At 34.0% G+C, this 10,248-nt stretch overlaps 1 long non-coding RNA gene across 1 annotated transcript; it reads right to left on the reverse strand.

Moving 5' to 3' along the window:
- Positions 1 to 8,257: 8,257 nt before the first annotated feature.
- On the reverse strand, positions 8,258 to 9,356 carry LOC145949480 (uncharacterized). The gene is made up of 2 exons (XR_014427690.1): positions 8,887 to 9,356; positions 8,258 to 8,501 (listed from the first exon to the last, which is right to left on the reverse strand). It is a non-coding gene; the product is annotated as an uncharacterized LOC145949480 (long non-coding RNA).
- Positions 9,357 to 10,248: the final 892 nt, after the last annotated feature.

Genomic DNA, 10,248 nt, shown 5'->3' on the forward strand with positions numbered 1-10,248 from the left:
AGTACATATAAATAAAGAATAACTAAATATATTATTATTATTATTATTATTATTATTCATAATATAAAATTATTATATATTATTATTATAGTACAAATATGAGATTGTATATTTGAGGATAACTTAAATGAATTAATTTGTATAAGTTATACTGATAACATACATATACATTTCGGTATCAGAACTTCACAGTTAAGCGTGCTTGACCTGGAGTAGTACAGGGATGGGTAACCTTCTGGGAAGTTTCCCAGAAATTGCACAAGTAAGGATAAAACACGCTAAATAGTGAAATATTGTGAAATAGAACCCTTGAGAGGCCAAATATGAGGATTGTTACATTAATAAATTTATTAAAATTAAAAAACAATTATAATTTTCGACAGGTAAAAAAAGAGTCGTAATATTAATTTAGAGGCAGTTGGTGCGACAGTTGATGAAAGGGTCGCAATGTTAATATAGAGGCAGTTGGTGCGACAGTTGATGAAAGGGTCGCAATTCCAAGTTTGCAACGGTTTGTGCAACGGTTCTGATAACCGTCGCAAAATTGCCTGGTGACGGACAATTCTGCGACAGTTCCCAAACCGTCGCAATGTTGTCTTTGCGGCAGTTCTAACCGTCGCAATGTATGCCATATAACCGTTGTAAAATCGTCATTTTCTTGTAGTGAGCTCAAAGGCGGGCAACGTACGGCACCACAAGAAGCCACTATGTATCAACTCAAGCGGATGATTTCCACATATGGGATAGCAGAACTCTTTCAGCTGCATTTGATCTCACCTACTGAGGCCCCAATTCGATCCCAAACAGTGAGTGATGTGGAAGAGTTGTTGGACAAATATCCTCAGATTTTTAATGAACCAAAGGGCCTTCCTCCTATACGAGAAACTGATCACCAAATTCCTCTATTAAGGGGCTAATCCAGTGAATGTGAGACCCTACAGATATCCGCATTTCCAGAATCACGAAATTGAACGCCAGATTAAGGAGATGTTAGCTGAAGGAATTATCCAACGTAGCAACAATGCTTTCTCTTCCCTAGTGTTGCTGGTGCGTAAGAAAGACGGGTCCTAGAGATTTTGTGTGGATTACAGAGCACTGAACACTATCACGGTGAAGGATCGATTTCCCATTCCTTTAATTATAATACCTATCTTACAGGTTAGGCTTCCTCCATAAAGAAAAAAAAACAAGGTACTAATAATTCTCTGCCTTTATTCCATAACCAAACAGATACATATAGTAAGACAATTCCCATCAAGAAAGGACACGTCACAAAATAGAAAGATAACAATCTAGCAGAATCGTAACAACCAGAAAATTACTATCCAGTCCTCATGCCCACAATAAGCCATGTGACCTACTTTAATCTACCCTTAACATTGCAATCATAGTCCTCAAAGTATTTGGGCCTAACTTTAGTGTGTTTAGGCCTATTCCCCAACATTGGGCTGGTGGTGAAGTCACTTCCACAATCTTCTGCTTCTGTACAGTTCTTGGCCTCATTACAATGGGTCATTACATCTCCATTGTGTTAAACCAAGTTTGAGGCCTCTATCTATGGCTATGTCTATTGTTTCTATTCATATCTTTGGAGATGTACCTTCCTCGCCTCTTGTTGGAGTTCTCCAGGTCAGGCTTTATAGTTTTTTTTTCTTGAGTAACATAGGGAATTAATGTCTTGGCAATTCTTTTGCTATTGTTTTTAGTAAATTGAAGTGGCATTGCTGAACACTTCATAGTTTGTGTTACTTATGAGTTGTTAATTTGAGTAACCAAGAGGAAAATTGGGACTTTTCCACACATTGGTGTTACCTGAAATTGTGCTAGACAAGTTAGTGAGAAGAAAATGTCAAATAAGTACATGATGCAAAATCAAGTGCATAAAATTTGCTCGTTATTTAAAGTAACAAAACCCCTTTTAAGCCGAATGCTTATGATAAAAAATACTGCATTTATGAAAACATACAAGTCTGTAACGTGCAACAAAAATGAGAGCCTACGAAATGTTGAGCGGAGTGGGGAGAAAAAGTTAGTTACACCACAAGGCCACGTGGCAAATGATCAACAATGAAATGGACGAAGGAAAAGCATAAGGAGTAAGAGAGAATGTATTTCTTCAGGACTACGTGCACTAAGGGAAATCATGTGTGTGGTATGTTTTCTCTTTGAAAATTCGGTTTCCTAGTTCTTCTGGATCTGATTCTTCAGTTTCAATTCTTCTTACTTCTTTCTGATATTGATTCAGGTTGTGAGCTTCAACAACGGTGATCGGGTCGTGACTGATAGTTATCATTAATTTCTCATTTCCAATTCTGTATTGAAACCTTTGTTTCTTGGTTGCAATTGTTTGCTGTTATAATTGTAATCAGGCACTTATATTCTTCAAACAATATTATACAAAATATACAGGGTGTTTCTGTTTTCCAGTACACACGTTTCAAAGTCAAAGTAACTTTTTTTATTTTTTTTATTTTCTTGTTTAAGCCCTTGGGGTTGGGATGCATTGGTAGAATATATAGCGAGATTTTAATGCATCAATTGCATTGGAATTGTGAGCCCGAATGTCATTAATTGCATTGATGACCCTCATTTTTTAAGAACGTAACATGTCCTAAAATTTATCCCCAAAGTTCTACTTTTCTCATTCAAATAACAGCAAAAGTGTTGTCTCCATTACTTATCAGAGAGAGGGAGGTGAAAGTGGAGAAAGTTACAGGTCACACAATGTATTATGTGATATACAATATTCTAATGGTTGTTCATACATAATTATAATGCAGGATAGCATTAACAACTGGAGAATGACAACATTGATTCTAACAACCATATTGTTTCTTGCAGCTGGAATATGGTTCATTGGTACGTCATCATGGAAATTTCTTCTTGATTTACTATAGAGAAGAATCCCTGATTGTAATTCTTTTTACACATACTTGTTATCAGACCAAAGATGTTTAATATTGAAAAATAGCACTACTGAGCATGAACAAAATGAATCACCCTTGAAACCTCTGTCCAACCCAACTTTGATCAAAACAAAAGCAGATTACGACTTCTAAAAATTATACCTGTTTAGTTATCTTCAAGATCTTGTATTTGAATTACTATAATCATCATGATCAAATCATAAATGTCTGATTCTCGGAAATGTTTGAAAAGTTTTTTGAACATCTGTTGTGATTCGTGTTTATTATGCCAGGAATATTTTTGCACAGTGTGGATAGATTTTATGAAGACAGCGAACGTCAAGGATTCAACGCTGAAAGATTAAACAGCACCATGCCTTTGCTTCCAGAGAAGACTGGAGAAACATCGGCATCTCCTTCTCAATCCCTAGAGTGTTGACTTTTCTTTTTTTATGCTTGTTCAAGCACAGTATTTCACACGAGAATAATGATAGCCACTATGATGTAAATAACTTTTTTTTGTACATTTATATTTTTTCTCTCGTATGTATCCATTTTTGGGAAGCAATCTTGTTTAAAGTATAGTCAAACAGTAAACATAAATCCCTCTCCAAGTACAGATTTGAACCTTGGTTTTGCTCTTTGTTAATAGAAATTATTGTAGACCCCTAAAATTGTCCGGGTCGGAAATAAAGCTTGAAGACTCTCGAAGACTAAAGGAAAGTCAGCCGGAAGGACTCCTGGAAGACCCTGGAAGACCCTAGGATGATTATCTGTAGGTTTAGAGGTCTTAGAGTAGCAAAAAATAAGAAAGTGGAGGGAATGAAGCCCAATACGGCCTCCCAAGAGTTCAGTACGGCCGTATTGAACATTTTAAACTACAATACGGCCGCACTGAACTCAATACGGCCGTATTGAAGTTCAATACGGCTGCATTGAACTCAATACGGCTGCACTGAACTTCAATACGGCCGTATTGAGGTTTTTGAACTTCAATACGGCCGTATTGAATTCAATACGGCCGTATTGTAGTTCAAAACTTCAATACGGACCGTATTGACCCCCAGAAACCGTATTGAGCCTCTTCCCTATAAATATGACGTCAATGGGACGTCATTTCACACTTTTACACTGAGTTTTAACCCTCTTCTTGAGTATTCTGGGTTTTTTTGAGCAGTGCTCTGCCTAGAAATCACTCGGAGAGTTGATCCGACAAAGTTCTCGAGTTCTGAGCTTTTTGCTTGAGTCTCGAACTGAGTCGAAGGGAAATCCTCCGGATTTCCATAGTTAAAATTTTCTAGGAGGGAGCGAGCGGGCTTGTAGAGCGAGGGAACGCCAAAAAGCTTCCCAGTTTTACTTGAATATAAAAGCACGCTTCAAAGGTTTCTTCTTAAGACCTTCCTTTTACTGCTTTCTGTGTGCATATTTAAACTGTCATCATGTAGATAGTTAATTTATAATTGCTTAGAATAAATAGGGGTAATTTAGTAATTTCGCACTATTATTTTTTTAAATAATCTGTCATAGGGAACCCGAAAGGGGCGCTGTGGGGTGCTAACACCTTCCCCACGTGTAACCGACTCCCTTACCCGACTCTGGTTGTAATGGCCGAAGTCGATTTTTGAATCGATTGCCTTAAACTTCTTTTTCCAATGTTTTGAGTAAAACATTGGTGGCGACTCCATGAACCCTTCCTTTTTATGAAAACCGCTAATCCATGGAGGGTCCCGCTTGGGATTAACATGGATTGGTGAGCCTTTTAATAAAATTGCTCGTTTGACAAGGTCTCAGTTTGAGAATAAGTCATTCTAGCAATCCATATTTTTAAACAAATAAAAGAGTCCAACCATCCTTCGCGAATGCCGAAAGCCCGTTTCGGGCCGGTGGCGACAATTATTTAGCAAGAGTATATTTCAGTGTTATGCTTCATCTTATACATGACGACCCTAGTGAATTTTTTTTGAATAAAATTGCTAGTGGCTATCCTTCTAGGCACTTAATTTGCTAAATCCTCTTCATTTGTATATGGTCTGTGGTGATTTGAAAATAAACCGAACATTATGACCGTATGATATAGGTTGTTTGTGTTGGGAATATGCCTAAATATCCTTAAGAGAATAAATTAGTTTTTGATAAGAATATTTTATTTATGTTTCAAATATTTATATTTAATCTGTTTTGATTATTTTAGGATTTGTTTCCATGTTTTTTGATTAAGATAATATCAATATTTGATTTTGTATGACAAATTTTCTCTATAAATAGAGATTTTATGAATAAAATTAAATTATACACCTCTGATAAAAATTATAATTTTATAAAATATAAATATAAAACAACCCATCATTGGTATCATAGTCGCAAGCACTACAAGAAATCAGAGAAAAAATTGCGGAAAATAAGTGTCGGTCATTAGCTGACGCAAATACTGTCGGAAAAGCCGATGGTATTTTAAGATGTAGCGTCGGCTTTTTTGACACTAAATTTAAATTAAGTTTAGTGTCGAAAAACTCAACGTTATTCTTTAAATATAGCGTCGGCTTTTTCGACACTAATTTAATTTAAATTTAAATTAAATTAGTGTCAAAAAAGCCGACGTTATATTTAAATAATAGCGTTGGCTTTTTCGATACTAAACTTAATTTAAATTTAGTGTCGAAAAAGCCGACGCTACATCTTAAAATAGCGTCGGCTTTTCCAACAGTATACATGCTTTGAGAGAGATAAAGATGATTTTTTCAATGTTATATACGCATAATGTGTTCTGGTACACTTGGTTATCAAGTTCACTTAAGACCTCAAGGTTCACAGATCGAGTCCCGAGAATGTTAAAAATACGAAAGAATAAATGATAAGCTGAAAAAATAAAATAAAAATAAATAAATTTTGTGTTGACGTAGTGTTGGCTTAACCGACAATAAAAAATTAAAATAAATAAATTTGTTAGTGACAGCTTAGCCGACACAAAAAAAATTGTGTCGACTTATTTAGCATCAGCCAAAAATCGATGAATAACCATAATATTATGTCGATTTTTATGATTTAGAGTCGGCTTTTGGTTGACTCTAAACCGCAACATTCTTGTAGTGAAGGTTGGATTCGGTGATAACTCTCATAACTGATAATGTGATATATAACAACTTATAGAGTACAAACATATTTCAATGATTAAGAGATCTGTCGGGTGATGACCAAAAAGCAAAATCGTGAGAGCTTAGGCCTAAAAAGGATAATATATCATCATTGTGGAGTTGTGTGTGAAAAATAACTCTTATAAAATATCCCTTCAAAGAAATACTATAAAATAATCTCATTCGTTTGTTAGACGCAGGAGTTTTCCAGTAGTTGAAAATTATCACTGTTAACCACTGAAAAGATTCACTGAGGAAGAAAGCTATGTGATTTATGTCACAATTATAAGAAATTATCATTTATTGAGAATATTAGGTACAATTGTTCACAATTTAGATCTGGTTAAGTTTATCATTCAAATTTTTTTCTGCTTTATCCCCAAACTCAAGAATCAAGAATGCTAATATGTTACACAGACACAGGATGGGACTATCGTGTCCCCAAGTCTAACACTTTTTAAGAACAAACACGTCGTGAACGCAGACACGACATGAGACTATTTGTGATGGTGAAGCCAAGAGAAGTGGAAGAATGGCTTCTCCTTTCTTTCACCAAGCGTAGGATCAACTCCTTGGAGATTAGAACCGAATGGATGATGCTTGAATGGTTGAAGAAATCACATCAAGAAAGCCTAGATTAGAGATGGAAGCATCCTAGCTTAAGGCTCAAAAGAATGCTCACTTCAATGGTAGGAAAAACTAGGTAGGTTTCCTAAGGCTTGAATGCACTCTCGGTGACTCTTTGAGAGAATTGGCTGAAGGAAATTCAGAGAATTCTATTTCATCAAGAAGTGCTTGTACAAAGGGAAGCAAAGGAATATATAGGACCGGTTAAGAGGCACTTGGCGCCAAAGTGTGAGCTTCACATGTGGCGGCAAGATTTGAATTCAAATTTTGAAATTTGAATTCAAATCTTCCACTCACATGTGCTTAGCCGTGAACTAAGGAGCTAAATGCCACTTGATTTGATTTAACTTGCATTTAGGGTTGAATTTGAGTCATACATGTTCAGCCACAAGTGGGGCCATCCATGTGACTCAAAATGCAACTTAAATGCAAGTTAAATTAAACCTAGTTTTGCCTAAACATCCTAATTAATTATTCCTTCATAATTCCTATGCTAATGACCTAAATACAATGGTCAATGAAATACAATGAAAAGAAAAAATTACAAGAATGAAAATGAGCCTAATATTGGGTATCAAAAACCCAAAGGCCCATGAAGCCCAATTCTAGGCCCAATAAGCCTAAAGCCCAAAAATCCTAATCTAGGGTCCAAAATACAAGACCAAAACAAAGTAAATTCCTATTCTATTAATATGCAATAAAAGTGGTGTCAAGCAATTAAAGTCCAAGTGAAAAGTACCCTAAACCCACCAAGCCCATTGGGCCCACTAAACTCTAAAGCAGTTAAATCTTCAAGTAATCTTCTGGCCATTGCTCTAGTGGTTGGATCCTTGGTCCATGCTCTTCCATTAATTTGTCCCTCGAATCTGACACTCTTTAGAAACAGACATGTCATGAATGCACTTCAACAAACTATATCCATACAAATTGGACAAATTTCCATCTCAATGTACTATTAGATACGTGGATTTGAGATTTTTTTTAAAAAAAATAAATCTTGATAAAAATAAAAACAAAAAAATGGATGATTTGAGATTTTTTTTAAAAAAAAAAGAAGAATAAATCTCAATAAAAATAGAAGAAAAAAAAAGAATTTATTGATAAAAATAAAAACAAAGAAGGTAAGATTTGAGATTTTTTTTAAAATGATAAAATTATAAATAAGGAAGAAAATTCTTTTTGTCTCTCTTTACTTAACTTTCACATAATAGAAATGAAAAAATCTTAATAAAATATGATGTCTTAATAATTTATTTTTGAGATTTAATAAATTATTTATATATATATATATATATATATATATATATATATATATATATATATATATATATATATATATATCGTATCCACGTATTTTATATTTTTAATTTTGCTGTATCCATGTTTGTGTAGTATCTCCGTATCATGTCTAAATCTCTGTTACATAAATTTTATATTGTAAACCTATATTGTTATCGCCGTTTGAATCGTGCAAGATATATCATATTTTTGTCCTTTAATGTTAATCTATTCACACTCCTATTTGAGAACCATCTTAAGTTACCTCATTAGACAGAAATATAAAAAGAGAGAGACAAAATAAAATGCAGAATATATAAGCAAGATGGATTTATTGAACTAACGCCTGGCCAAATGATGTGCAAAGATATAACCGGGGAAGCTCAACAGAAGAATTTGCTAATCCATAAATAGAATTGTAAAAAATGCAAGCAATTGCATGAACAGTAACACTCCCTCGATACATCTATCTCTACACAAGTGGCAACTCTCCTGCAGGAATTGATCTCTTGATCAGTTAGGACTCATTGGTCTCTGTAATGACCTTAAGCGCATAATCCTGTTCACCAAATACAAGCTTTAAGAGTTAAGAATCAGCCGAGACAAATTAAGGCCATGACCACACACTGTAGAAGATTAATACCATGCTTTTATCTTATTAATTTATGTCATGGAAATTTTCAGTTAAGTATAAGAATTTAATTTAGTAATTGTACACAAAAAGAATGTTATATAACTTGTAATCCTAATTCCTAAAACACCCTCCTATAGTCCTCTTTCCCTGACCCCTACAGTAATCAAGGCAAACCGACTTCCAGAAAAAATGCAGCTACAAAAACACTTTATCAGTAACCATAACAGCAACCAAATCATTTAAAATAACATATAAACTGTTATACTCTGTCATGAGGTACACAAATTGAGTAAAGAATTTCGGATGATACTTGATTCAAGAGACTCATGCAGTTAAAATAGCTTATTTGCTGCCAGGTTGCCAAGCCCAAATTTGTTAGCAGGCTTTCCATGCAGGTATCTTGTAGTCTCTGAACCAGTCCCTAATTGCAGTTAGAGTTTCCTGAAGACAACCAAAAATTATGTAACACACAAAAGTTGCTGATCATGACACTAATTGAGAATCTAGGACAAATGTTAACACCTTCGTGAAAGCAGCTACAACATAGATTGATCATGATAAACATAAAATATCTTGTTCTCCTAATCAGATCGTGAGGGTTTTCAGAAGAACTTTCATAAACTTATTTGGACTCGTCTTCCCGTATAAGCATTTAAGCTGAAAATCCCTAATATCAACTGTTCAATCAGGACTATTCTAATTGACTCAGCAGTCTCGGTAGTCAATTTTGCAGTAAAAGTAAATAAGCTGCCTGACCTAAGTAGGTAACTTGGATCAAACACTTCAAAAATCACCCTGGCTGCTCAATATAATCACAAACGAATAAATGGACAAGAACAGACATAGAAAATAAATTATCAGCATGTTAGGTGATAGAGCTTACCGGAAAATGCTTCTCAACATCGTTAACGCATCATTCACACACACACACACACACACATATATATATATATATATATATATATATATATATATATATATATATATATATATATGTGACACGTTACTTTTATGTGACAAATTACTTTTATGTTTTTTCTACTTTTTTAAATCTATTTACATTTTTTATTATTTTATAAATTTATTATAAATTATTCATTAAAATAATACAAATTTTTTAAAAAAGAAAAAAATGTATACAACCTTATAAACATAACATATATAATAATTATAAGATTTAATTTATTATAGCAACCGCAGTGAGATAAGGATGAGAGTTATTGGAGTAGTAGAATTTCACTGTAGGTTATTTTAGGTGAAGGTTGTCAGTGTACACTACAAGAAAACAGTGAATAAGTGGCAGAAAATAAGCGTCGGTTAATAGCCGATGCAAATAGTGTCGAAAAAGTCGACGTTATTTTAAATATAGCGTCGGCTTTTCTGACACTAATTTAATTTCTGGAAAAATCGACGCTATATTTAAAGAATAGCATCGACTTTTCCGACGCTAAACTTAAAATATTTAATTTAAATTTATTTTAAGTTTAGCGTCGGAAAAGCTGACGCTATTTTTTAAATTTAGCATTGACTTTTCCAACACTAATTTAATTTAAATTTAAATTAAATTAGTGTCGAAAAAGCCAACGCTATATTTAAAGAATAGCGTCAGCTTTTCTGACACTAAACTTAATTTAAATTTAGTGTCGAAAAAGTCGATGCTACATCTTAAAAT

The sequence above is a fragment of the Cajanus cajan genome, chromosome 7 (genome assembly GCF_000230855.2).
Source record: "Cajanus cajan strain Asha chromosome 7, NIPB_CcT2T_4, whole genome shotgun sequence".
NCBI classification, from domain to species: domain Eukaryota; kingdom Viridiplantae; phylum Streptophyta; class Magnoliopsida; order Fabales; family Fabaceae; genus Cajanus; species Cajanus cajan.